Source organism: Pseudophryne corroboree, chromosome 7 (genome assembly GCF_028390025.1).
Source record: "Pseudophryne corroboree isolate aPseCor3 chromosome 7, aPseCor3.hap2, whole genome shotgun sequence".
In the NCBI taxonomy this organism is placed as follows: Eukaryota; Metazoa; Chordata; class Amphibia; order Anura; family Myobatrachidae; genus Pseudophryne; species Pseudophryne corroboree.
The window spans coordinates 400479390-400506279 of NC_086450.1; the positions used below are offsets into that span (position 1 = coordinate 400479390).

Consider the following 26890-nt stretch of genomic DNA (forward strand, 5'->3'; position numbering starts at 1 on the left):
ATTGAAAAGCTGTCCAGAGCAATTCCAGTGCACCTACTGCAATATTGCTTACACAGGTTTATCTATGGTAAATGTAATGTATCACACTGGTAGCTAAAGGTAGGTGACTTTAGGAAATAAATATTGCTAGCTCAATCAATTTCTTTTTTCTGTAATGAATTAAACATGTAAATAAAGTTAATAGTTTTGAATATAAATATGCTCATAAACATAAATATAAAACAAATCTGAGACTTTATTTCTTGTATACTTACATCCTCTTACCCTTTTAGATCCAGTAAATTATTACCAGTTGGTCTTAGGATGGGTTTCAAATACATATACTAATGCACGTTCCTTGACTGATGAGATAGATATAGATTTGCGCCACTCCACAGAGGTTAAGAAGAGAAAAAGTACAATTTGCTAATTAAAAAAGATCACCTGCTCCATCACTGCTGATGAAGAATCCTGGGGCACGTACAGTGACCACCCAAAGACCATTATTCACCCATTTTAATTAAGGAGACACTTGAAGTTTGTCAAAGGCTGTAAACAGACATTGTGAACTATTACTTTGGATTGATGACTATTTGAAGTGTTTAAAGCTGGTCATCTATAAGGATTGTCTAACAGAGGTCACACGGGTCAGCTAAACCAGTCACAAATATCAATTCAATCTATACACAGTCTAGTGTCTGTTGAACAGTGGGACTACCAAGGATCATGAATCTTCTGATTTTAATGCACTGATAAGCGAGCAACATATGTGCTGCAAATAAAAGACCTGACATGTGGCCCTTTTTACCTCAAGAGGGCCACACATTACATTGGGATTGAAATATTTGACCATAAATCCTAATATTATTTCATTTTTATGGCTGTGTAATAGAAATATTTAATGGCAATGTTCTGCAAACCAATTGGCAGATTATATAATAAATCATGTCACCAATTATGTTGCAGAGAACATTCAAAACATCATCCCAACTACCACATTTTATTATCATGTCATTTTATAAATACTTGTTATATTTGCTTTCATTTTTTATTGATATATAATAAATATATTAGATACACCAAGTAGATAAATGAAGAAAACATGTCTGTCCAGTATATAATATTTAATTATCTGATTTTACAGAAATATTTTTAAGGTAGGAATGTACCAAGGGGGACATTTTTCAGATATTGGAGATAAAGTGGAAAGAGAAAAAGGGGTCTATTTACTAAGCCTGAGAGAGAGAGAGAGAGAGAGAGAGAGAGATGAAATGGACGGTGATAAAGTACCAGCCAAACGGCTAACTGTCAAGTTATAGACTGTGTTTGAAAAATAACAGGCGCTAACTGGCTGGTACTTTATCTCCGTCCACTTTATCTCTATCCAAGGCTTAGTAAATAGACACCAAAGTGCCAATCAATCAGCTTCTAACTGACAGTTTTCTACCACAGCCTGTAAAATGAGAGTTAGAATCTGATTGGTTGGTACTTTATCTCTCTCCAAGATATGATAAATCCTCCCCCCCACCCCCTCCACAAGAATAAAAAAAGGGAAATACAAGAGAAACAACACAAATAAACTCTGAAACCATAGTGGAGGAGAGGAATGAGAGGTTGGGTGGCTGTGGAGGATAAATTGGGACAGTGGAATGGAGTAACCAACCCAGGGCCTGATTCAGATGTGATCGCAATGGAGACACAAGAGCAATATTTTTTTATTGATGGAGCTATTTACAGAGTTCAGAGTTGATCGCAGCAGCAAATTTGTTAGCAGTTGAGCAAAACCATGTGCACTGCAGGGGGGGGACACACAGATATAATGTGCAGAGAGAGTTAGATTTGGGTGGGGTGTGTTCAAACTGAAATCTAAATTGCAGTCTACAAATAAAGCAGCCAGTATTTACCCTGCACAGAAACAAAATATCCCACCCAAATCTAACTCTCTCTGCAAATGTTATATCTGCCCCACCTGCAGTGCACATGGTTTTGCCCAACTGCTAACAAATTTGCTGCTACGATCATGTATGAATTACCCCCATTGTTTTATTGTATTTTGCTTTTGCTTACCAGAGGAGACAACTGGATATAATTATCACTGTCACTATACACAGTCATGTAAAAACCGATGTACATCCCTTTTCAAAGCTGTGTTTGCCAATATCAGGACAAAATCTATAACATATTTTTCTTGAGTGATAAAAATGATATCATAAGCTAATCACCAATGCTTCTAATGTGCAGAACGTATGACCGCCAATATCAAGTATCCCTGTTCCGATCTCTGCAGGCCCTGGTGCTCTAAGACATCCTAGTGATACAGTACACCTTCTGCTTATTTGGAGTCTGCCACTGCTGATGACTTGACCAACCAAGGATCTTGGACAGCAACCCTCAGCTCCCCAATCTCTCTAGACTACCCTTTTAATCGGAGTCAGTTTTCTGTTTGCTCCCCATCTCTCTCCCATGGATAGTGCTCTCTCAAGCAGAGTCGGCTGTCCTCTTCATGTTGTCTTTGTTCCTCCCCCTCTTAGTATCTGCTCTTGAGCACCTTGATGGTGAACTGTTGCCCGGGAATACATTTGTGGCCATTCACAGACTGCCACTGGTCCTACTCTCACTGATGTCAACCTAGTGGCAGCATTGACGGGAGCCATGGTGATAAACTCAGACAGTGAAGGAATAAAATGCAAGCTGAGAGAGTGAGAAGCAGCATAGGGGACAGTGAGAGAAAGAAGAGAGGCTCTATGGGAGAATCAGTGAGTGTGTGAAGTAGAGGCAGGAGAGAATGAGAAAATGAGGAGGCCAAGGGAAGAGAATGCGGTGCAGGGGAGAGAGCAAGAAAGAGGAAGAGTTGGGGAAAGTGAGAATGAGATGGTGCATGGGAGAGAGAATGAGAAAGAGAGGAGACCCAGGAAAGAAAGAGAAAGAGAGGGGGAGGGAGGTATATGTGGTGAAAAGGAGGAAGAGAGGCAGGGGGGAGTGATATAGTAAGCCAAGGAAAGAGTGAAAAAAAGGGACAAGGAGAGAATGATGAGGTGCATGTGAGAAAGAGGCAGAATGACAGATGGCCCAGTAGAGATTGAGAGAGAAAGACAGCCACCGTGAGAGGAAGAGAGAGAGACAAAGAAAGTGAATGAGAGAGAGAGGGAGAGAGAAAATAAAACAATGTATTCAGAAATTAGAAGCAATTGCTAATTAGCAATATCCTTGTCTTCACCATCTTCTAAATGTAATAAATATGTCAACATAATGGATAAAGTAATTGCATCCTTAGCACTTCCATATAAAAAAATAGGTAATATAAGCAAGGTGCCGCTAATCAAGTATGGTCATCAGGAAGTACGATAAACTCTATATACAAGCAGAATGTTGGCAGTTCAATAAATAATATTCAGGTTTGTGAGAACATTCTCCCAAGGAGGCAACAACCTCAGGGAAGCAAACATTGTGGCAAATCGGTCAGGAAAGTGTTAGAAGGCAATTTCCAAACAATTTGAAGCTCATCATTCTATAGCAAGAAATTTTATTTTGAAAGGGAGAACATTAAACACAGTTGTAAATCTCCTGAGTAATGGGCTTCCTAACAAATTCACTCATATTTTATAATGTTCTAAAAGATCACAAGGAACTCAAAAGGTGAATCCCAAGATGCACAGTCTTAACATCAAGGGCGTAATGTACTAATGGCAAAATGTGGTAAAAGCTCTGAAAATGTTTGTTTTTGGAGGTTTGACAGCTTTCTCCATATGTATCAAGCTTCAGAAAGTAACACTTGTACTCAATAGGCAACTCCATCTGTAGATGACATTGCCTTTAGAAGCCTATAGATTTCTTTTCACATTAATCCTACGGCTGTTGGGCACACATGCGCAGTTGGACTCCCGGATCATAAACCTGGAGGTCCTCACACTGCAAAGAGCAGCTCTTCTAGGAAGAGCTGTCCTTTCTGTAAATAATCATATATCTTCATGCATACGGCATCAGTAAACACCACTATGCATAGGTAAGTGGCGGGATGTATCGCATTCAAAATGTTATGCTTGACACATCCCACCCCAAATGTCCATCACATTACCATCAGTATTGTTTTCATAGGATGGTGACCATAAACCACCTTTGTCTAGAAAGTTGCATTTCGAAGAATTCACCCTTGATAGGCAAGACCAAAGCAAAGATGTTTCATCTTAATGTACAATGCCATCTTTGGTGAAAGCCAAATGCATCTGACAGCCACCAAGCTGATAATTTAGGGTTGCTCTGCAGCATCAGAACATCGACACCTCCCAATCATGAAATTACCTTTATATTGGAAAATTCCAGATGAAAGTGATAGGCCATGTGTCCGACAACTGAATGAACAATGAACTAAAGTAGTGTTGTAAAAAGGAAAGGACCAAAACTCCTCAATTACAGTGTTATAGACCAATAAACGTAAAGTAATTACTTCAAGGTACTGTGCATTTTAAGGTGATTCTACAAAACACTGAATCATGGGGTGTGCTGCTTACTTATAGAGTTTCTTCTCAATGGCTTATTTGTTGAATTAATAATAAATTAAAATATGTTATTGTTTGTCACATGATATTAGGCTTATCAAATGTTAGGCCCTCATTCAGCTTCATTAGCAGTTGTGCAATCTTAGCAAAACTGCTAACAATAAAATAGCATGCGGGGCCGCCCAGCACAGGGCACGGCTGCCTAGCATGTAAATGGCGATTGTATTGTTGATTTGTGGATACCCCTCTGCGTCCGCAGCCAGTCTGCGAAGGCAGACGCAGGGCGGGTATTTTTCAGGATGCAGTGGCCGCGTGTGACATCACACGGCCACCCCAAACCTGTTTCCTATGCCACACTCGCCCAATCTCCGTCTTATCGCCTCTGCAATGCCGTGTTGCTGCACCGTGCCACACCGCAATCGTCTCTGCCTGTCAGTCAGGCAGAGGCATTCGCATCAGTGAGAGGTGCAGTGCGGGGCCATACGTTGAGATGCAATCACATCTCACTAGCGTTTTATACGTAATACCCCCTTAGTTAGGCTTAGATGCTTTTAAAGAAAGTGACTGTAGTTCATTTTGAAATGTTATTTGGCAAAACCCTTTAACTGTAATGTATGATAACAGTACAATATAATATTTTATCTGTATGAAAACCGAGTATACATTACTACTATACTACTACTACTACTACTACTACTGCTGCTGCTACTACTGTTTATGACACATTAACTCCCATAACACTATACATGTAGAAACGGGATGTAATCTATAGGTCAAGATTTACAATTTCAACAGTTTTGATGTCAGCATTGTTAAAATATAGTTATGCAACGTGTTGACATTCTCAGAATCTTGACATCAGGGTTAGGAGGCGGGACAGGAGGGTTTGGCTATGGGGGTATATATGGTTTAGGCTTGCGGGAAGAGGGGCTCAGTTAGGATTAGGAATAATATAGGATAGAGGAATAATATGAGAGAATCAGAGGTCTGCCCAGGGAGTGGCGGTCACATGACCACTGGGACCCAGAAGCCATGCCAGAACCACTGCAGCCATCGGAAGAAGCAGGTAAGTAACCACTGGGACACCAGGACAACATGTCGATATTTTAACATGTCGACATTTCATCAGTGATTCATTTAGTCAGTGGTAACATTATGACTATTGACATATCACAGCACACCCGTAGAAACATTTAGTTAAGTGAGGATGGAACAACATGACAGATATGTCAGCGCCGACGGCTCTGCGTGCCCAAGCGGAGCAGCACTTGAATTGCTCCATTGGGCGCCATCTAGTGGCTGCCGGCATGCAAAACACTTGAATTACCCCCATAAAGGTGAAGAACCGCATTAGCCTTTTATTATATAGGATGTGTGTATTAAAGGGAATAATACATTGCGTATTGTAATGGGTTTTATGTGACTTACATCCTTGTGACTTTACATGGTCAAAGAAATCGGGGACTTATAATATAACTTATATTTACAGTATGCAGTGGATTTTCACATATATAAGTAGCTCAAATTAAAACGAAAATGCTAAATAGTAACTCAAACCCAACAAAGAATAACAAACCCCAAACAAAATATTTTATTTTTAGAATCTTTGAAATGTACTGTACGTATTTTATGTATTCTGTTTGTCTTATACTGTATATTCCTGTTCCTTTCATCATTCACAATGTTTTCTTTATTTTTGTTCTTTGAAATGATTTCTATCCCATTGAAACAGAGTATCATGAGATAAATGATTATATAGAGTATGCTGAGTTTGAAGGAAATCACTTTTATTCCACAATTGTAAGTTATGCTCCTTTATTTGGTGTTTGTCAGAACTGTGTATCATCTGTAACAGGCAAGAATTGTTATCTAATAATGACCACTTATCACGCTACTGTAGCTTTCAGGCAACGGAACCCTTTGATTTTACATAAAGTACGCAGAGTTTAGTCATGGAAATAGTGTTTAAAATGAAAATTTCTGTGCATGATTGCTTGCAGATTTTATGAAAGAAAAATAAATCTGCCATTTAATCTGTTCATGATCCTAATTAATGTATTTAGCTACAGAAACATGATATACAATGTTTAAATATCACTATAGCATTAATGATCAAAGTAGGCGTCTCAGACTTTTTACATACACATAATGGAAGGGGATCCGATCAATTTGCCAGCTGTCAGGATACCGGTGGTTAGGAATCTGATGCCGGAATCCCAACAGCCGGCAATGCTGGCTGTTGGAATACCTGTGCACAGGGGCTATTTCCACTCATGGGTGTCCATTGAGCCTGCAGCGTGGCGAGCACCGCTCTCTCTGCTGCCGGCAGTCAGCATCCCGCCCAGCGGAATTACGAATGTAATCCCATGGAAGTACACCAGGGAAGGGCTTTAAAGTGGCATTTAAGTTGTAGATGGACAACCGCCGAAACACACACCTGCGGCATCTGCATCCACGTTTGAATTAGGCCCTAAGTGTGCTGGTTTAAATACCTAGAACTCTCAGTTTGACCACCGTATTATATATTGTAATTTATACATATAGGGGCATATTCATCATGTAAAAAATGTTGTTATGTGAAACTTTCATTTTAAATTCTCATACTTACATTTCACAATTTTGTTTGTAATTATCATGCCTCCATCATAAAATATCACTTCCGAAAAGCTTCTCCTTTTGCATAGACAGCTTTTTGGAAAGTGATATTCTTCCCCTCTGCAGCGGCGTCTCTACAGTACACATATAAAAGGCTAACACTGCTCATCACCTCTATGGGGGGGTGGTACTCAAGTGTGTTGCGTTCCGGCAACCACTAGATGGCGCCCAACGGAGCAAAACTGAATTAACCTTCAGAAGAGTTTTCACTTTAGGTTCTAATAAAGATACATTATCGTTATTGCATGTCTTGGCTTACAATGTAATGCTTTAACTAACGTAGACACTTTTGCAATGTATAAAGGCTACATGATCATCTGTTCTCTTTTGTAAGCATTGCTCTGTGAGAACAGAAGCCAGGCTGAAGCGACTTAGCGCTGCTGTTATTTTGCTGTTCTCTCAGTGTGTGCTTTAGACGTGTAACAGGTCATAGCTATGCTGTGCTAACAATACATTAGTAATTTGTTTTTATCTTCAGCTGCTGTGATGCGGAGATTGGAGTACAGCACGCTGCACTGTGTGTGAAGTAAAACATGGTAATGGATTCTGAATTTGGTACGGTACAAGGGCTGAAGGTGAAGATGTTTTAGCATTATGAAGACAATGGAAGTATTTCTGATTCTCCCATATCCTCTAGACTGTTTACCAGGGATAATACTGCAGACATATATATTGGTAGATGCTCAATTAGCTTAGTGATATCATTCAGGTGCTCGAAGGGAGGGGTATTTCTGAGCAAGAAAAAAGGCATTTGGTTTCCCCCAGCACCCTGAATGATAACAGTAACTAGATGTAAATCCCACATAATAATAGAATTCAGAGATCTTCATTACACATATTTGCGCAAATGTGTGGTTAATCCCCAAAGCCGCATCAAGGCGTCTCTGTATATTTGGGGTCCCTAGCGCTAGATATGAATGTGTGACAACAGATGATGGTTTGACAATCAGAGCTTTAGGCTTGTACATTAACTCATTTTCTTACACATGTATGATGCATGTTCTTTATTGGTTGAAGAAATGCAGGAACATACAGTATAATGTAGCACTAGACTAGTAAATCTTTAAAAAAGATACCAGCAACTGTAAAATAGGGATTGCCATTGACCATCGATGGTTACCAACCATCATTGGTTAACCAGCAGTGGCCAATGGTTTTGCTATTGATAGTGAAAATCCAATGGGTATCCACCATCGATGACACATAGCCATGCAATGTCATTCTTTTCCTGCTCAGACCTAGGCAGCAAAGCCCCACCCCTAATTTTGATTGGCCTGCTGAGTAAGAGAGCAGGGGTGACCATCTGTGAGCAAAACCATTGATGGTCCTTCGCCTCCTCCCCCTGATGATGCGTTCATACCATAGGAGTTAATCTCCGAATGCTACCATTGGTGGTGACCATTGATGGTTAATCTGTTTATGGTCCTCGCTTCTGTGAAACAGAAAGTTGTCAAAACGTTTACACAGAATAAGCGACTTAGCAATCATGAGCTTTTGGACATAAGTTATTACTTAACAACTCTTGTTCTTCAGGCAAAGCTTTGACTATTCTCAGGTATGTTAATAAAAAAAGATAGTTCAGCAAACTTCTGCTTTTCAGTCAAATGGCAGAGGAGGACAGTGATTAATATCAATGTGGCTAAATATTGTACCTATATTAGTTTCTGGTTTCACTGGGGTAGGTGTGCATTGCACTGATGCTCATCTGAACAACATATATGCAATAGAATCAATTATTCTGATGCTTAAGCAATTTTTAGTGCACTTTGCTGATGGAACGCATTCTAGTTGGAATACTGTGTCAGTACGTTCATCAAAAATTTCCTTAATATTGGTGTGCATGTTTATGACATTATCACATACCGGTGCTAGTCTGTACATAGATCTGAATGTATTTTTCTGTTCCTTGACGAGGGCTGCAAGCTTAAATATATTGATCAGTATATGAATCAAAACTGCTTTGTTTATTATGGTGAGTGAGTGCTGAGATCTGTGTTTTTTATTTAAGCAATGTGGTTACATACCATTTTGCACCCCAGACCTGGGACTGGTGAGTGCAGTGGATTGTTTATTTGGTAATTATTTGTGATCACATCTTCTCATGCACCCCTGTTTAAGCTCATTTTATTCTGGCCTGTGTCAGCTGTTTTCATAGTAGCTTTGCAGCAGCCATGCTTAGTGACTGTCTCTTCTTTTAAAAAGCCAAAAATCAGTTGGCAGGTAGCAGTTAGCGAGTGATAGAGTAGGACCTGCAGAAAAATGTGATCCCATGACGAGGGCTGCAAGCTTAAATGTATTGATAAACCTACATGCAAAAAACAACAACATCCCTTAATATGGCGAGTGAGTTTATTATGGTAAGCACTGAGCTCTGTAATATATATATATATATATATATATATATAAGACAAACACCGCTGACTCATCACACAATCTCTTGAACCATAAGGACTAGGAACTTGACATTTGGACAGTAGCTTGCTTTCGTGATGCAGACACCCACTAAGAAGGGCTTTTTCAAAATTCCACCCACAAAGGGGTTAAAAGGGGTCAGACGATTAATGGGGGCGGACACAATGCTCTGTTCCTGGACTTCCTTGCCAGTGGCAGTTGCAGAGCAGTCCATTATTCAAATAGTCGAGCCACATAAACTGCCACCTCTAAACACTGTCAAACATCGCTGGGTGTGGTTTTCCTATTTGAACAATGGACTGCTCTGCAATTGCCACTGGCAAAGAAGCCCAGCCTTAAGATTCATGAGATTTTGTGATGAGTCAGTGGTATTTGCCTTTTATATACAGATAGAGACATGCTCATCTGAGGTGGCTCCATCACAAATGTCCACTCCCGGCGTGACTAGGCGATCTGACAACCTAGTCACGCCGGGAGTGCACAGGGATGCTCCCATTCAGTGCATCTCTGTCTGGGTGCGCGGATGGAGACGCTCGCCATTCAAGTGAATGGGGTGCTTCTCCATCATAGGGGCGCATGCCCGGTGGGACGGGGATGCTCTCGGCCACTAGCGTGGCTCCATCAGTATATAGATTTCAGATATAAGTACTTAACCAACCTATTTCCAGACAGGAGAGGAATGGATAGTGTCTCAATTATCAGAGGTTAACCTGTCACTTGAACTAAACATTGTCGAACCTCTCAGAGAGCAATAGGAGAAAAGGAGAGATATATATTTTGACTCTTAAATGCAGTAAAGGAAAGCTTGATAGTCAGCAACTGCTTATCTGCTGTGTAAAGAGTACCGGCAGCTCTCCCAGTGACCTTAAGTGTTGCGCGAAATATCTTTAGCTTTTTACCTCAAAAGTGGAGCCCTAAGGAGAGCGAGCAGCTAAGCAAGGAGACCTAGGGCCCTTTGGAATAGAGTCAGCCTATCCCTGCACACCTTACATACTTAACATACAGCAGGAGGACCTTGGCCTGTCGTCCCATCATTTACAGCACTGGGGAGGGTATAGTCAGAGGCAGGACGGGGCAGAGCAGGAGGTGGATTATTCTCCTCAGCGCCAGCCTTTTGACAGCATCAATCCAGGTTCATATATATCACAATTGCAGTATGTGTAGTTTTGTGTTTTATATGTAAACATTTTTAAAAGCAGTATTAAATTTGCTTAAATACCAGCACTTTTCATCTCTTTGTGATTATACTTGAAATTCCGTAGTGAAGCACGGATATTCAGCCAGTATATATATATATATATATATATATATCTTTTTTTCCACAGCAAGAGGCGGCACTCACAGGACTGATACAAACAGTATGTAGAAAGGAGACATGGAGACTTTCCCTTTGATCTACGTTTCGGTTATATTAACACGTCATCAGGATCATACACAAAAATCATACAAACAGTACTTACTTATATAACCTTGCTTCCCTCAGCCTTGGAGCCACCACCGCGCCATCCTCCGGGTCGTGTGACAACACTCACATGCGACGCGCACATCCCGGTGCACCCGACTGACGGGCCGGTGCCATGGCAACCAAGCCATAACAAAAACACCTAAAGTGAAATAAAAACAGCAATAGCATAACATGGTATCAGGCAATAATACAAAAACCGATGCAATCATATGCACATACGTCTTACACAATATCCTTTCCATGGCTTAAATCCTCAGAGTTTCCGGCCACGCAGAACAATAATATTAACAATATCTGTAATCAAACCATGCTGGAAGTGCTATAAAGCTAATCATAATAAATACAGCCATATCATCAACTACTTAATAATGCAGAACTTCACAAAAAACAATTCAAATACAGTACCTCATTGAGGCCCTGTGAAGAGACCGCATCTAAGCGGTGAACCCACCGTGCCTCTCTCTGTAACAATGCTTTATTACGGTCACCGCCACGTAGCCTCTTTGGGACCTGATCTATAATTTTATACTACAAGGTACTCAGCCCATGATTGAATGCCTTAAAATGGTGTGCAACGAGCTGACTATGAACACCACTGCCCTCCACTGCCTGCCTGATTGCTGACATGTGGAGAGCCATTCTCTCTTTAAACCGTCTTGTGATCTTCCCTACATAGAGAAGACCACAAGGACAGTGAATAAGATACACCACAAAAGTGCTAGAACACGTCAAAATCTGTCGATTGCCATCCACTTACCAGTATGTGGATGCGGGAAAGAATTTCCCACCTCCATAAAGCTATGTGTGGTGCACCTGTAGCAACCAGGCTTTTTAGTAAGAATTTGTGAGCTCAGAATCTTTGAAAGAAGAAATATAATTTTTCACCAGCCAATCCTTTAAATTGCGATCCCTCGCAAAACTAGGCATCAGGGAAGTATTTCGAAAACTGGGTAAATCGACATCAGAAGTCACAATTGGCCATAATGATTTTGCATGTTTGGCGATCTGCATACTGGAGGAATGAAATATTTGTACAAAGGGAACTGCACCCTCCTTTCTCTTACAACCAGAAGGTTTAGTGATTAAAGTATCGGCCCTAGGGATAATAATTGCTTTGTACTTAGCCTGGACCAACTCATCGTAAGTGTAACCTCTGAGCATGAATTGTTCTATCATGATGTCGATTTGTCTCTCAGTTTCCTCAAGATCATCGGAAATCTGATGAACCCTAAGAAACTGAGAGTAAGGTAACCCTTTCTTGGTGGCAATCGGTTGCTGGCTGGCATAGTGTAACATAGTGTTTCTATCGGTGCATTTCTATTAATGAGATCTGCACATCTAAATAATGAACACTAACATCACTGATGTCGAAGGTATATTTGATCGTGTCATCCTGTCAATTCACACTAGCCACCGCATCAATAAATTCCTGCTTAGAACCAGTCCAGATCAATAGCAAATCATCTATGTATCTGATGAAAAAGACAATTTTAACCACAATTTGTGGATCAATTAAAAAGGCTTGATGCTTTATATGAAACATTTAGCAGTTAGCAAACACGGGGACCACACAGGACCCCATCGCGCAGCCCTGCAGTTGCACATACCACCCTTTATCAAAAAGGAAATAGTTCCTCTTAAGAGTAAGTTCAAATAGACGTAAGAAAAATGACAGATCACGACCATCATATAGCAGACTCGCTGATAATAATCTTCGAGCTGCTTCCAACCCCCTTTGATGGACCATGCTGGTTTGCTACTTTCTTTCACAGCATACAGCCTTGACAAAAGCGCCCTGCACGGCGCTGAAATGTTGGCAAAGCTATACCATTTATACATATGACTTTTCACTAAAATTTCACTATTTTTGCATCAGTCCCCAGACTGCCGCCTGTTTCTTTCAACATTTGGGAGCGGGCCAACCCTCCCTAGGGATCACAGTGACTGTACAATTCCATTAGGAGGGCACCGGGGCAGTTGATGTATTTATATTGGAGTGCCGACCATTTCAGGTCTATAAATATATATATATATATATAAAAAAAGAAAGCCTTCACTTACTCACTGACTGACTGACTGACTCATCCCTAATTCTCTTACTTCCTGATATGTTAGGAAGCTGAAATCTAACATACTGTAGGTATTCTGCAGGTGGGAAATGGGAAAACTACGTAATTAGAATGATAATAAACCTCCCCTAAGGTGATGAACAGGGGGTTGACATAATGACATCATTACCGATGTGTTGCTTGTGTTGCATGAATGATAACACCAAAACGGACAATCAAATAAAAATTTGGATTGTACCTCCAGTGTGTACAATTTAATAAACTACAAAAATGGTCCAGTCACTTTTACCATATCTGCTACGGGTGCTCCTTGAGTAACTCCAAGAACCATGGATTAATATTTACTTATATTAAGACGTCTCAAATTTACATCTCTATAGATTTACCAAATTTTTAACACTCATTTATATTTACAACCGTGAAAATCAGAAACGCCCATGCGAAGAATATATATATTGTATTGAGATTCAACAGTTATTTGAGCACATTTCCAAAACTATGTTGACTACATATTCTAATGCATGTTCATTTCATCTCTATGGGGGTAGTTTAGATTTGAACAAAAATTTGTCCTGTTTGCATATGCACAATTATACATCTTTACAATACTCTGTATTAATTATTAGTGGTTAATTTTCCTGGCTTACTTTTGATTATTTTCTGCAAAGCTAGTAGCCTGTCGAATAAGTTAGTATCAAGTATTTTTAAAGATTGATAAAAGCATTTCTAAGAATTCTACAGAAACTTGAAATGAAAAGCAGATGGATGTGACAGATGTTGCAGGTTTATTTGTATGACCTGCAATTTTATGTCTAATAATACAAGAGAAATTAGGTCAAACGATATAAAAAGCTGCAGCAATTCTGAAACTAGTATGTTATATATCTGATTAAACACTCATAAGGCCAAAAATGTGTGGGCCGCACAATAAAAATATTGTAGTGCCGCTGTTTGTAATATTTAGAATATTTAAAAAAAATCTCTATGTGGAAAAATCAATGACCTGTGATCTGGTTTTGCTGTAACAAAATTGTGGTAAACTCCCGTTTTACCTCTTTTTGGAGTAATTCTATTATCCCTTTTTTTTAATGCCCATTTTCATACAAAAACACAGGATTCAGGATATATTCCCAGATCCATGTGTTTTCACGATGGCAGCCGCTAAAACATGGCACTTATCAAGGATTTTGTTTCTCCGGCCTCCACGCAGGTGAAATAAAATCCCAGATAGTGCTGGCTATGGGTGATAATAGAATTACCCCCTGGGGATTAATTAGCCATGGTAAATTACTGTGGCAATTGAATTCCCCAAGTACTGCATTCCAAAACATTTTCATTTTTTTTTTTATGATGATGATGATGATTCTCAGTACTTGATATTAGCTGGAACAGAAGCTATTTTTATTAACTGCAAGAGTTGGTGTTAAAGTGAGTTCTCTGCTGCGCCTAAGTGCACCAAGGCTTATTAGCATAAGCCTTTCATCTATTGTTCTCAGCTGCAATACAATACAGAGAGAACAGCAGGGGATTAAGTCATTACAGCAGAGGATTAAATCCGACTGCCCTGGCTCAATTAACCCTATTAAAGGGATAGATGAGGAGGGCTCCACCTGTATGGAATTTATCCTTTAATTGGTTAGATTAATGACTAAAGGTTCATATACATGGTGTGATTTGAACTACCCATATGGACTATATCGTCTATATCTGTAGAAAACATATATCGCACCATGTGTATACAGCTTGCGATGCCAATGCACGCTCCCGCGGGGTCGGTTTCACGAGAAAAAATAAAACTGTGCAGGCAGGTCAATTTTGAATAGAAAGGGTACAATCTAGTTTCTAGTATAGTCCAAATTGTATATAGGGGCCGAATCAGACCTGATCGCTAGGTTGCGTTTTCTCACAGCCTGCGATCAGATCTGATCTGCGCATGCGTATGCACCGCAATGTGCAGGTGCGACGGACAGCATCAACGGGGATCGCCGGTCAGCGACGGGATGGTGCGAAAATTCAGAGCGCACCGGCGATCGCAAGGAGATTGACAGGAAGAGGGCGTTTGTGGGTGGCAACTGAACGTTATTAAGGAGTGTCCGGAAAAACAGGAGGGACCAGGCATTTGAAGGAAGGGTTTCTGACGTCAGCTCTGGCACCGATCATCGCAGCAGCAGAGTAAGTCCTGGGCTGAGCAGAAACTGCACAAACTTATGTTTGTGAAGTTCTGTAACAAATGCAATCGCACACCTGCATACATCCAATACCCTCCCCCTGTAGGCGGTGACTACCTGATCGCAGGGATGCAAGAGACGCTAACTAGAGATCAGGTCTTTATTACTCACTTAGTCAAAATTGTACATAGCCAAAATTGTACCGTGTGTCTAGTCAATATCGGTGGTTCTGGGCTCCGGGGAGTTCAAGGGAACTCGCATAGTCAATATCGGTCTTTAGGCAGAATCACAGCGTGTGTATGCACCCAGGGCCAAATTTAGGGGTCAGGCCACCTATAGGCACATCATTGCCCCCCCCCCTCCCCCCCCCCCCGCCATCACGTCATTGCCCCCTTCATTTCGGGTGCCAGTCCAGATACCTCGAGAGCACCAAAGCAGCCCCAACCTTGCCCTACTACCAACTCCTGGACAACAATTTGCTACCCACTGTCCTACTCCCATCATTTGCTAAATTTTATATATATATATATATATGAAAAAGCAGAAGAAAGGAAGGCGCACAAATAAGCAAAGTTTGAAATCTTTACTAATAAAAAGATAAAAGCTCACATACATCGAGGTAAGTGAATACCGGCTCCCTCCTCCAAAACCCCACAGGAAACGTTTCCGGATCGTGCCCAGCAGTGATTCAGACGGGGAACTTCAAATGGTTTGCATCCGGCTGTGCTTACATCCATGCACTCGGTCATAGAGCATGCGGCCGCTCGTTCAGTACTTGGTGTAAATGTCCCTATATATATATATATAAAAGATAAGCTCCGGCACTCCAGTCCTCCCCCTCAGGGTGTACTTCGCTCCGGTGCCCTCCCAGGGAACCTGTCCCTGACATGTACCAATAGCAGAAATCAGAGGTGGCACTCAAAGGCTTGGAAATCAGTGAAAAATTGTATTCGTGAGGTCAACGTTTCGGGGACCACCTCCCCGTCTTCAGGACAAACACACAGTGACAACAGTGAACAATAAATACACACTTACCCCCCTCCTCTTTCTGATCTCCCCGCCAGCGTCAGCGTCCGCCGCAGCCACGCCAGCCGCACTTCCTGTCCGGTATTCTGTGTGTCACATCTAAGACGGAAGTGACGTATCGTTCCTCCGTGGGCCGCGTGACCATGCCAACGCTGGGGGGGAAAAGAGAAAAGTGAACACTTAAACATCCGCTCTATATAATCACAATAAAATCGTGCTTCTTATACATGGATAAAACTATGGCAGTTATCAGCTAACTGCCCTGTTGTGTTAAATTAAACTATAATAAATGTATGTTTAAAACATCTATTTAAAAAATGTGCATTTAAAACTTACAATAGATAAAAATACAATTCATCTAAATATTAATCAATGTGTTCACATTTACCCATTTACTACCACCTGTGAATAAATTCCTGGTATTTAAGACCCATGCATCAAAAAATAATTAATTGATGACAGGATGAGTATTAACTCATATGTTATATTCAATTGTGCAAAAACCCACATCTATATTAACGTGTCTCGAACCGTAATGCATTTGACGTTTTGCTACATGTTAGATGTTCTTTTTGGCTGCTACACTGCCTTGCTCTCTCTCCTTTTGTCACTCCACTCTCTCCATTTGTGTATACAATTTTTATGTATCCCACTTTTTATATATTTGGGACCTCTTCACTAGGAAATAACGGTCCCCTCAATTTAAATTCCTACCTGTCTTCACAAAAAATTAATCAGACCCAAGCTATCATTTAGGCCTCCCGGTTTTAAGGTATTTAACCTATGAATCCACCTGGACTCCAATCTCAATAACTGTTGTCCTCGATTGCCCCTTCTAGGCAATTCCGGCACGTGATCAATGATGCTGTGCTTGAAAGTTGCCATGCCATGCCTATTTTCCAAAAAATGCCTGGCCACTGGCTGATCCTCACTGCCCGTGGCCAGAGCATTGCGGATTGCCTGCCTGTGTTGTGCCATCCTTATCTTGAACTGGCACTCAGTTTTGCCAATGTAGTAACGCCCGCATGGGCATATAATAGCATATACCACGAATTTGGTGCTACATGTTAACGGCCACCTGATCGGGAATTTCTTGACTGTATATGGGTGGACAATATTGTCTCCAGGTGACGTGTGTGAACACGTGGTGCAACCTGTGCACTTGTAGCATCCATTCTTACGTGATAAAAAATTCTTTGCCGGGGTTGCTTTTAATTTGGACATGTCCGTTTTAACCACAATGTCCCTGATATTTCTGCCTCTCCTATGACTTGGCAACAATCTTTTGTCTTGAAAAATCTTTAAATCTGGGTCAGAGGTGACCATGGGCCATAGCTTTCGCACCTTCTTTTTGATGCCCTCACTCCTAGTTGAGAACTCATTGACCCATGGAATGACTTTAGTCATATCCCTTGCTGTAGCTGGTTGCAATAACTCTTCTCTATTTTTATCTGCGGCTTTTGCTCTGGCTGCCCTCAGTAATTTTCGGGGATATCCCCTTTGGAGAAATCTTTGCTCCATCTCATCCAGTTGAGTTGACATCTCTTTCTTATCACTATTAACTCTACATACCCTTAGGAACTGGGAGTAGGGGAGACCTTTAACCGTCGCTGGGGGATGAAAACTGTCATACCTCAACATGGTGTTGCGGTCTGTCGGTTTTTTATACAGACCAGTGACAATTTGTTTATCTTGGATTTTAATATGAATATCCAAAAAACAGATCTCTGCTTTACTGCTTGTTACGGTAAACTTAATAGGGCTGGTTGTGGCATTATGTGTCATCACCACATTGTTTAATGTCTGCTCTGGGCCCTTTCAAAATAGCAATAGATCGTCTATATACCGGTAGTAGATAAATAGGCGATCCGCCACTTCCTTATCAGCAAAAAAGAGCTCTCTCTCCACCTCCCACATGTAGGAGTTTGCAAACGAGGGTGCCACCGACGAACCCATGGCACACCCCATTTGCTGTCTGTAATAACCCCCATCAAAAATGAAAAAGTTGTGGGTTAAGGTAAATTCCAACAAAGCTATGAAAAAATCTACATCTGGTCCCCCATAGTGTATGTTACCAGTAATCAACTGCCTCACAGCCTGCAATCCCTGTGCATGGGGTATGCACGTGTAGAGGCTTGTAACGTCTAATGTTGCCAGTGTTACATCTGTTGGTACTTCTTTTATAGACAAGAACTTTCTAAGCAGCATGCTAGAATCTTTTAGGTGGGAAACTGTGTTCTGAATGCAAGGTTGCAGGTAGGTGTCCAAATACACCGCAGCTGGTTCGCACAGGGACCCCCGGGCAGATATGATTGGTCTGCCCGGAGGCCTCTGCGCATTCTTGTGTATCTTGGGGATTGTGTAAAATATTGGTGTTACTGGATATTCTGGGCACAGCTTTTTACCAACATCTGCTGTTATAACCCCCTCATCCTGCGCCTCCTGTATCAATTTCATTAATTGCATTCTGTATTCTTGTGATGGATCAGAACTCAGTCTGCAATAAGTGTCCTGATCACTCAACAATCTATAACATTCTGCCTTGTACTCTGCAACGTCATGTACTACCACAGCCCCTCCCTTATCCGCATTGCGAATAACAATGTCTTTACGGTTACCCAGTCCTTTCAAAGCAACATGTTCCTCTCTTTGTAAATTATGGTATCTGTGAGGACCTGCTTCTTTCCCTGCTGTTTCCAGCATCCTATGGAAAGTTTTTAGAGAGGCATTTTGAGAAATTGGATCAAAACGCGACTTGGGCCCCAAGCTCTGGATTTTTGATGGTAATGTTGTTTTATCTTTACTGGGTGGAATCTTACTAAAATGTTCCTTGATCTTTAGGGTGCGATGTAACTTGAATGTATCCACCATCCACCCAAAGTCATCGCCAAAGTTAGTAGGGACGTATGATAACCCCTTGTTGAGAACACTCACCTCTGCGGGTGTGAGGGGGGTCGTGGACAAATTGAAAATTAACGTGTCTTCCCCTTGGTGGTTTTGGTCTTGCCTTTGTCTTTGGTTTTGTCCTCCCCGTCGCGTTTGCCTTCTTTTCCTCCCCGAGCCGCCACCTCTGCCCGGGTCTTTACCCCTAAAGGGGTTCTCTCACTTGAAGATATAGCTGAGGATGTGTTGGCTTCCTCTGAGTCGCTAGCTGAGGTGTAACATTGCCTACCCCTGCTTCTGAATCTCAGATTGCGGGTGGGCTTCCTCCTGATATTTTCCATTTTAGTGTTGCCCAACCAGGTATATACCCGGTGCTGGGCATAGTCCATCTGTACTTTTCGTAGTTTCTCTTTCTTAAATTTCAAGAGGTTATTTTTGTATTGCTCCACCTGCTCATTAAGTTTTAACATCCAAGTTTTGGATTGTTCCAGGGATAAAACTGTGGCATGTTCCATCTCAAATTTGCATATATTTTCCCTGGTTCGCTCCAGCTCCTTAGTGGATTCCTCCACCACTAGTAGAACCAAGTCCATGGAACATTTATTTAATACAGCGATCCATTTCTTGCAAAATTCCATGCTGTATCGTCCGATAGTAGGAATATTATGAACTCTGAAGCCCCTCGGTAACTGTTTCGCTCTGTAATAATCGGATAAGGTCCGGCTGTGGTATAGGTAATCTAGTTCACGTTTTTTTAAACGGAACAATTCTCGCTGAATGTCCTCCCCAGAAGGTACAACCGACTCTGTGAATGCTGGTTCCTTATGTAAGATTCTTTCTGCTTCTATATCAGAAAAACTCAGTGTGTCATATGTATCACAATGGAGCAGGAATGAAGTAAGGTCTCTGCTTTCCTGTGCAGTCGTAGCCATCTTGTCAAATGCAGAAGTGCAATAGTGCTAGTGCAGTATTAATGTGCAAAAACCAGTGCATATAAAGTGCTCGTGCTAGTAAAATCAGACCCGATGAAGCAGGGTGGTCATGTATAGAAGAAATAGTTACCGGGTGCCCTGAGTAGTCCTTAATGCCTGCATGGCATGCAAGGGCTATTTGTATATAAAAGATAAGCTCCGGCACTCCAGTCCTCCCCCTCAGGGTGTACCTCGCTCCGGTGCCCTCCCCAGGGAACCTGTCCCTGACATGTACCAATAGCAGAAATCAGAGGCGGCACTCAGAGGCTTGGAAATCAGTGAAAAATTGTATTCGTGAGGTCAACGTTTCGGGGACCACCTCCCCGTCTTCAGGACAAACACACAGTGACAACAGTGAACAATAAATACACACTTACCCCCCTCCTCTTTCTGATCTCCCCGCCAGCGTCCGCCGCAGCCACGCCAGCCGCACTTCCTGTCCGGTATTCTGTGTGTCACATCTAAGACGGAAGTGACGTATCGTTGCTCCGTGGGCCGCGTGACCATGGCAACGCTGGGGGGGGAAAGAGAAAAGTGAACACTTAAACATCCGCTCTATATAATCACAATAAAATCGTGCTTCTTATACATGGATAAAACTATGGCAGTTATCAGCTAACTGCCCTGTTGTGTTAAATTAAACTATAATAAATGTATGTTTAAAACATATTTAAAAAATGTGCATTTAAAACTTACAATAGATAAAAATACAATTAATCTAAATATTAATCAATGTGTTCACATTTACCCATTTACTACCACCTGTGAATAAATTCCTGGTATTTAAGACCCATGCATCAAAAAATAATTAATTGATGACAGGATGAGTATTAACTCATATGTTATATTCAATTGTGCAAAAACCCACATCTATATTAACGTGTCTCTAACCGTAATGCATTTGACGTTTTGCTACATGTTAGATGTTCTTTTTGGCTGCTACACTGCCTTGCTCTCTCTCCTTTTGTCACTCCACTCTCTCCATTTGTGTATACAATTTTTATGTATCCCACTTTTTATATATTTGGGACCTCTTCACTAGGAAATAACGGTCCCCTCAATTTAAATTCCTACCTGTCTTCACAAAAAATTAATCAGACCCAAGCTATCATTTAGGCCTCCCGGTTTCAAGGTATTTAACCTATGAATCCACCTGGACTCCAATCTCAATAACTGGCAATTCCGGCACGTGATCAATGATCCTGTGCTTGAAAGTTGCCATGCCATGCCATGCCTAAGTGTTCACTTTTCTCTTTCCCCCCCCCAGCGTTGCCATGGTCACGCGGCCCACGGAGCAACGATACGTCACTTCCGTCTTAGATGTGACACACAGAATACCGGACAGGAAGTGCGGCTGGCGTGGCTGCGGCGGACGCTGGCGGGGAGATCAGAAAGAGGAGGGGGGTAAGTGTGTATTTATTGTTCACTGTTGTCACTGTGTGTTTGTCCTGAAGACGGGGAGGTGGTCCCCGAAACGTTGACCTCACGAATACAATTTTTCACTGATTTCCAAGCCTCTGAGTGCCGCCTCTGATTTCTGCTATTGGTACATGTCAGGGACAGGTTCCCTGGGGAGGGCACCGGAGCGAGGTACACCCTGAGGGGGAGGACTGGAGTGCCGGAGCTTATCTTTTATATACAAATAGCTCTTGCATGCCATGCAGGCATTAAGGACTACTCAGGGCACCCGGTAACTATTTCTTCTATACATGACCACCCTGCTTCATCGGGTCTGATTTTACTAGCACGAGCACTTTATATGCACTGGTTTTTGCACATTAATACTGCACTAGCACTATTGCACTTCTGCATTTGACAAGATGGCTACGACTGCACAAGAAAGCAGAGACCTTACTTCATTCCTGCTCCATTGTGATACATATGACACACTGAGTTTTTCTGATATAGAAGCAGAAAGAATCTTACATAAGGAACCAGCATTCACAGAGTCGGTTGTACCTTCTGGGGAGGACATTCAGCGAGAATTGTTCCGTTTAAAAAAACGTGAACTAGATTACCTATACCACAGCCGGACCTTATCCGATTATTACAGAGCGAAACAGTTACCGAGGGGCTTCAGAGTTCATAATATTCCTACTATCGGACGATACAGCATGGAATTTTGCAAGAAATGGATCGCTGTATTAAATAAATGTTCCATGGACTTGGTTCTACTAGTGGTGGAGGAATCCACTAAGGAGCTGGAGCGAACCAGGGAAAATATATGCAAATTTGAGATGGAACATGCCACAGTTTTATCCCTGGAACAATCCAAAACTTGGATGTTACAACTTTATGAGCAGGTGGAGCAATACAAAAATAACCTCTTGAAATTTAAGAAAGAGAAACTACGAAAAGTACAGATGGACTATGCCCAGCACCGGGTATATACCTGGTTGGGCAACACTAAAATGGAAAATATCAGGAGGAAGCCCACCCGCAATCCGAGATTCAGAAGCAGGGGTAGGCAATGTTACACCTCAGCTAGCGACTCAGAGGAAGCCAACACATCCTCAGCTATATCTTCAAGTGAGAGAACCCCTTTAGGGGTAAAGACCCGGGCAGAGGTGGCGGCTCGGGGAGGAAAAGGAGGCAAACGCGACGGGGAGGACAAAACCAAAGACAAAGGCAAGACCAAAACCACCAAGGGGAAGACACGTTAATTTTCAATTTGTCCACGACCCCCCTCACACCCGCAGAGGTGAGTATTCTCAACAAGGGGTTATCATACGTCCCTACTAACTTTGGCGATGACTTTGGGTGGATGGTGGATACATTCAAGTTACATCGCACCCTAAAGATCAAGGAACATTTTAGTAAGATTCCACCCAGTAAAGATAAAACAACATTACCATCAAGAATCCAGACCTTGGGGCCCAAGTCGCGTTTTGATCCAATTTCTCAAAATGCCTCTCTAAAAACTTTCCATAGGATGCTGGAAACAGCAGGGAAAGAAGCAGGTCCTCACAGATACCATAATTTACAAAGAGAGGAACGTGTTGCTTTGAAAGGACTGGGTAACCGTAAAGACATTGTTATTCGCAATGCGGATAAGGGAGGGGCTGTGGTAGTACATGACGTTGCAGAGTACAAGGCAGAATGTTATAGATTGTTGAGTGATCTGGACACTTATTGCAGACTGAGTTCTGATCCATCACAAGAATACAGAATGCAATTAGTGAAATTGATACAGGAGGCGCAGGATGAGGGGGTTATAACAGCAGATGTTGGTAGAAAGCTGTCCCCAGAATATCCAGTAACACCAATATTTTACACAATCCCCAAGATACACAAGAATGCGCAGAGGCCTCTGGGCAGACCAATCATATCTGCCCGGGGGTCCCTGTGCAAACCAGCTGCGGTGTATTTGGACACCTACCTGCAACCTTGCATTCAGAACACAGTTTCCCACCTAAAAGATTCTAGCATGCTGCTTAGAAAGTTCTTGTCTATTAAGGAAGTACCATCAGATGTAACACTGGCAACATTAGACGTTACAAGCCTCTACACGTGCATACCCCATGCACAGGGATTGCAGGCTGTGAGGCAGTTGATTACTGGTAACATACACTATGGGGGACCAGATGTAGATTTTTTCATAGCTTTGTTGGAATTTACCTTAACCCACAACTTTTTCATTTTTGATGGGGGTTATTACAGACAGCAAATGGGGTGTGCCATGGGTTCGTCGGTGGCACCCTCGTTTGCAAACTCCTACATGTGGGAGGTGGAGAGAGAGCTCTTTTTTGCTGATAAGGAAGTGGCGGATCGCCTATTTATCTACTACCGGTATATAGACGATCTATTGCTATTTTGGAAGGGCCCAAAGCAGACATTAAACAATGTGGTGATGACACATAATGCCACAACCAGCCCTATTAAGTTTACCGTAACAAGCAGTAAAGCAGAGATCTGTTTTTTGGATATTCATATTAAAATCCAAGATAAACAAATTGTCACTGGTCTGTATAAAAAACCGACAGACCGCAACACCATGTTGAGGTATGACAGTTTTCATCCCCCAGCGACGGTTAAAGGTCTCCCCTACTCCCAGTTCCTAAGGGTATGTAGAGTTAATAGTGATAAGAAAGAGATGTCAACTCAACTGGATGAGATGGAGCAAAGATTTCTCCAAAGGGGATATCCCTTAAAATTACTGAGGGCAGCCAGAGCAAAAGCCGCAGATAAAAATAGAGAAGAGTTATTGCAACCAGCTACAGCAAGGGATATGACTAAAGTCATTCCATGGGTCAATGAGTTCTCAACTAGGAGTGAGGGCTTTAAAAAGAAGGTGCGAAAGCTATGGCCCATGGTCACCTCTGACCCAGATTTAAAGATTTTTCAAGACAAAAGATTGTTGCCAAGTCATAGGAGAGGCAGAAATATCAGGGACATTGTGGTTAAAACGGACATGTCCAAATTAAAAGCAACCCCGGCAAAGAATTTTTTATCACGTAAGAATGGATGCTACAAGTGCACAGGTTGCACCACGTGTTCACACATGTCACCTGGAGACAATATTGTCCACCCATATACAGTCAAGAAATTCCCGATCAGGTGGCCGTTAACATGTAGCACCAAATTCGTGGTATATGCTATTATATGCCTATGCGGGCGTTACTACATTGGCAAAACTGAGTGCCAGTTCAAGACAAGGATGGCACAACACAGGCAGGCAATCCGCAATGCTCTGGCCACGGGCAGTGGGGATCAGCCAGTGGCCAGGCATTTTTTGGAAAATAGGCATGGCATGGCAACTTTCAAGCACAGGATCATTGATCACGTGCCGGAATTGCCTAGAGGGGGCAATCGAGGACAACAGTTATTGAGATTGGAGTCCAGGTGGATTCATAGGTTAAATACCTTGAAACCGGGAGGCCTAAATGATAGCTTGGGTCTGATTAATTTTTTGTGAAGACAGGTAGGAATTTAAATTGAGGGGACCGTTATTTCCTAGTGAAGAGGTCCCAAATATATAAAAAGTGGGATACATAAAAATTGTATACACAAATGGAGAGAGTGGAGTGACAAAAGGAGAGAGAGCAAGGCAGTGTAGCAGCCAAAAAGAACATCTAACATGTAGCAAAACGTCAAATGCATTACGGTTAGAGACACGTTAATATAGATGTGGGTTTTTGCACAATTGAATATAACATATGAGTTAATACTCATCCTGTCATCAATTAATTATTTTTTGATGCATGGGTCTTAAATACCAGGAATTTATTCACAGGTGGTAGTAAATGGGTAAATGTGAACACATTGATTAATATTTAGATGAATTGTATTTTTATCTATTGTAAGTTTTAAATGCACATTTTTTAAATAGATGTTTTAAACATACATTTATTATAGTTTAATTTAACACAACAGGGCAGTTAGCTGATAACTGCCATAGTTTTATCCATGTATAAGAAGCACGATTTTATTGTGATTATATAGAGCGGATGTTTAAGTGTTCACTTTTCTCTTTTCCCCCCCAGCGTTGCCATGGTCACGCAGCCCACGGAGCAATGATACGTCACTTCCGTCTTAGATGTGACACACAGAATACCGGACAGGAAGTGCGGCTGGCGTGGAGATCAGAAAGAGGAGGGGGGGGTGTATTTATTGTTCATTGTTGTCACTGTGTGTTTGTCCTGAAGACGGGGAGGTGGTCCCCGAAACGTTGACCTCACGAATACAATTTTTCACTGATTTCCAAGCCTCTGAGTGCCGCCTCTGATTTCTGCTATTGGTATATATATATATATATATATATATATATTTATTTATTTTTAAAAGTTGTAATGACGATAAAAAAAATAATTGCATGGCCCTTATCAGCCTGGTGTGCCTTTCCCCCCAGCAAGTTCCGTCCCTAGGCACATGCCTCACATGCCTAGTGGGAAATATGCTACTGTATGCACCTTTACTGTATACAGTTGTTACATGTCTGTTTTCAGATATATATTTCATTTATGTAATTTCATACATATTCTTTTCTGAATCTTGATTCCAATATGTCACATTTGCGATCGTGTGGATGAAATAATAGAGCTTGAATGGGCTATTCCAGAGGTTCCCAAACACGGTCCTCAAGGCACCCCAACAGTCCAGGATTTAGGTATATCCGTGGCTCTGGGCTATTCATTTGGGAGTATATCTTGTACAGTATAATTTTGTTTCTTAATGGTTAAAATTTCTAACCTTTACAATGAATATAAAAACTACTCATCCAGAAATAAGTTTTGGTGATAACTAGATTCAATGGTGCTCATATTCCCTGCACATACCTTTACACCGGTAACTGGATGACACACTTCTTCCTAGACTCCAATGCCAGTGATAAACTACACATTGCCCTTACGCGTTTCATCAACTGACTATCTCAGGGGTGCTGTTTTGTTATATGGTTCATATATAAAAGTGCATTCAACTCATTTGTAATCCAGTTAGTTATTTTCCGCAAATATGAGCTGCCATTTATTTTTATGTCTTCAAATAATCTGTTTTGTAAAATTAGAGATTGGCGCTCAGATAATAAATGAATGGTTAATTGTGCAATTGGTTACTTTGGGCAGAACTTATGTATATAATATGGGACCTAATTGCAAATATACATAAATCTGAATACATTTCCAGAAGGCAAGGAAACATGGTAATACATCATATACTAGCAGACATTATGTGTCACCACTGGATAGCAGTTAAAAAATGGCTGCTTTCAGTTTTTAAAATACTATCCCTTACTTGCAGACTCAAATATTCATATATTCGTCCAGAA

General features: G+C 41.5%; 1 long non-coding RNA gene across 1 annotated transcript in view; it reads left to right on the forward strand.

Moving 5' to 3' along the window:
* LOC134943782 (uncharacterized) overlaps positions 1 to 25792 on the forward strand; it is a 66076-nt gene extending 40284 nt beyond the window's left edge. The window contains exons 4-5 of the long non-coding RNA XR_010181748.1: positions 7609 to 7666; positions 25608 to 25792. This is a non-coding gene — a long non-coding RNA (uncharacterized LOC134943782). The remainder of the gene's footprint in view (positions 1 to 7608; positions 7667 to 25607) is intronic.
* Positions 25793 to 26890: the final 1098 nt, after the last annotated feature.